Genomic DNA, 3,953 nt, shown 5'->3' with positions numbered 1-3,953 from the left:
TATTAAAATTTAAAAAACTTATTAAAATGATCCTTATTAAAAACTCAAGTTTTGGTTCTAACTCAAAAACTGAATGGAAATAAAGAGTCTCTTGCAAATGAGGGCTGATTAAATCGCTGAAAAAAGTCCGGTATTCGAAATTTGTCTGCTTGTGGTTAAAAACTCTCAGCAGATGTTAAATCTGTTGAAGAATTTAAAGCAGTTTTTCAAAAAACAGATGACGCAGAAAATGTAACTGAGAATCATACTTTCAATTGTGATGGCACTGGTTTTAATTTTACGATGATAGAATCGAAGACTGTAGCATCGAAAATGGAAAAAGAAGGTCCAGGCTTTAGGAAAAATAAAAAATGCATTACAATTTCATCCTGCAGTAACGCTTCTGGAACGTTAAAGATTCCTCACATGATTACGGGCAAGTCTAAAACACCATGAGCGCTAAAAAACTTTAACATGGATAACCTTGCAGTATTATATAGACACTCTTAGACGATACGAATTTTTTACAAGATAAAGGACTACCTCTAAAGTCCATTTTGTTGATAGATAATGCCCTGTCCAATCCATCAAAGAATGATTTGCAACAGAACGACCTGAAATCCGGATTTTTACCACCTAATACTACGTCACTGATACAGCCCATGGATGAGGGTATATTAGAAAATATTTAAATACGCTATCGAAATCTGTTAATGTGTTCAATACTGAATTCACAAAAATTCGGTATAGATGTTCTGTAGTATTTAAAGGACATCAATATGAAGGACGTAATGTTTTGGTCCGCTGCAGCTTGGCGGGAGTTACTGTTGACTGATTGAGAAAAGCTTGAAACGAGATTCTAACTTCCAAATCTGAAGATAACCTTCCTGAAGCCAACTCCTCGAGATCTATCACGAACATTAATCCCAGTGATTCTGCTGAAAATTGAGTGCATTTTTGCCAACGAATATCCCCTTACTCAGATGTTAACCAAGAAGATAGAAGACTTGAAGAATAGGATAATGAGCTTCCACGTTGCCCGAATATGGCTGAAATACTTGCCATCGTACGGAATCAAGAAAATCATATAGTTAAGAATTCTGATAACGATACAAATAGTCTAATTTGAATTGAAAAAGATAAATTTGTAACAAAGAATGGAATTGTCACATTTTCAGTAAAAAACATTACGAATTTACCAAAATTTTTAACCAGATAGTGAAAATTTGTCAACCAAAAAAGATAATTTTTCAACGAGGAATGGATTAGCTTAATTTTTAGCTGAAAAAAAACTCTCAACAAATACATAAGGATTTTTCACCAAAAATATCAATTTTCAAGCAAGACAGGATAGTTTCTACCAAAAAAAAAAACAATTTTTCAACTGAAAAAAGAAAATTTTTACCTGAAAACTGCAGTTTATACTCAAGGTTTCAGTGCATAAAATTCAATTTTAACACACTCATTTTTATTTAACTCAATCCTTTATAGTTTGCAATTTCTAGCACTATATTTTGTTGATTTTGGATTCATCTTTTTGTGTTGAAACATTTTATATTTGATTAAAAATGAACTTTCCTGTTAGAAATGCATATATTTGGGTTGCAAATTTAACGGGTTTGCAACAAAAATCAACTGTTCTGTTAAAGTACTTCATTTTGATATACAAATTTTAAAAAAATGTTGATATTTTTTTTATTTTTTGACTTGAAAATTCTTTCTGGTTGAAAACTAATTTTTTAAACTGAAAATTTGACTGTTCCATTTTTGTTAAAAATTAATCCGTTTTAGTTGAAAATTCTACTGTCTAGCTGAAAATTCGGCTTGATTGATAGGAAATTATTCTTCACGTTTTAAAATTGATCTATTTTTGTAAAAAATTCAGTTCTTGGGTTGTAAATTTCAATCTTACTTTGAAAATGATTTTTTTCTTGTTGACAATGTTAATATTTTTTTAAAACTTCATTCTTTAGGTTAATTAGTCATATTTTTACTGAAAATGTAACTATTCCATTTTTTGTTGAAACGTTATCTTTTTTAGTTAAAAATTCAAGTAAGTAGTTGAAAATTCATTTATTTGGCTGAAAATGCGTCTTCTTCGGAAGAATATTATTCTTCATGTTTATACATTCACTTGTTTGGTTGAAAATGTAGCTATTTTGTTTTAAATTCGAATTTTTTGTTTGAATTAAATTTTTTCAACTGAAAGTTTAACTGTTCTATTTCTAATTAAAATTGATATTTTTTAGTTGAAAATGAACTTCTTTCGTTGAAAATTAAAATACTTTGTTGAAAAATGAATTTTTATCCAAAAATGTATCTATCCCATTTTTGGTTGAATACTTAGTTTTAGATTAAAATTCATTTCTAAAGTTGAAAGTTGCTTTTGTGTCTGCTTTCAAATTTGTCATTTTTAGTTGAAAATTAATTTCATTCGTAGAAAATTTATCCTTTTTTTAGAATATTATTCTTTGTGTTCTTGCATTTACTTCTGTGTACAAAAACTTACTTATTCTGTTGTAAATTGGATTTTTTTGTTGTTGTTGTTGTGCAAAATTGTCTTTTTGCTTTTAAATTGAAAATTTAATAGTTTTATTTTTGGTCTAAAATTTTGTAACGTTCTGGCCACCCACACTTATAGATAGATTCCACTCCAGATCACTTTCACAATTAAAAAACATTACCACGTGAATGCATGGCCGGCACGAAGTCCAATTAGACTTAAGGTGAAACGGTAACTTCCTCCAAATAGTTTCAGCAAAACCACTCGCAAAATAATGCATTAATTCAAATTTTGTTTTTTGCACTGTTAAAAGTATATCGAAATCTATGGCGGGCTTCTCTTCAAAATTAATTTTTTTCATTTTTACAAATTTTTATTAACAAAATCTGAGATTATCACATTCCGAAAATTTTTGATGTTAAAAACGGGAGAAGCCCGCCATGCGGAAAGTACTAATGAACATAATATCAATAAAAAAAGATTAAATTATTCATTTATTTAAACATGGTTTTGCTGAAAACAAAGTAAAATAAACCAGGAAAAATTCTGCGGAAAACCGGTTTTTTAGTTCCCGGCTTTACCGCCAGTGGTCACTACTGCTCTATTCTTGACTTGAGACTATCCTTGCGAAAACTGCAATGTCGGTAACATTGGAGAACTTATACCTGCGTATACCTCAGATCGAGACGAAGCCCTTGCTTATGACCCCATTTATTCCAGATCAAATAATGTGAGATTCTTTCAGACAGGTTTTCTTTCTGCCAAACCTCTTGAAAAATAATGCGAAAATTGAAATTTCGATTACTTAATGTTTACTGCTACATATATTGATAAGGCGGGTTTCTTTCGAAATCAAATTATATCCGAAATTATACTTTTAGTATTTAAGTAAAATAGAAGTGATTATTCAACAACTTATCTCTTGGTAGATTTCGGTAAAAGAGTGTTTTTTTTTCTACCAAAACACTCGAGAAATAATGCAAAATTTGCACTTTTGTTTATTTAATGTTGATTGATATACGTTTCTATTTGGCGGGCTTCTCTGGAAATTAAATTATATTCGAAACTACAGTTTTAATATCAATAAAATAAAAGTGATTATTAATCAACTTATCTTTCCGTAGATTTCGGTAAAAAAGTGTTTTTTTCTACCAAAACACTCGAAAAATAATGCAAAATTTGCACTTTTGTTTATTTAATGTTGATTGATATAGTTTTCTATTTGGCGGGCTTCTCTAGAAATTAAATTATATTCGAAACTACAGTTTTAATATCAATAAAATAAAAGTGATTATTAATCAATTTATCTTTCCGTAGATTTCGGTAAAAAAGTGTTTCTTTTTTCTACCAAAACACTCGAAAAATAATCCAACATTTGCACTTTTGTTTATTTAATGTTGATTGATATAGTTTTCTATTTGGCGGGCTTCTCTGGAAATTAAATTATATTCGAAACTACAGTTTTAATATC

The sequence above is a fragment of the Belonocnema kinseyi genome, chromosome 4, assembly GCF_010883055.1.
Source record: "Belonocnema kinseyi isolate 2016_QV_RU_SX_M_011 chromosome 4, B_treatae_v1, whole genome shotgun sequence".
Taxonomy (NCBI): Eukaryota; Metazoa; Arthropoda; class Insecta; order Hymenoptera; family Cynipidae; genus Belonocnema; species Belonocnema kinseyi.
Note: the sequence above shows the minus strand (reverse complement) of the source record.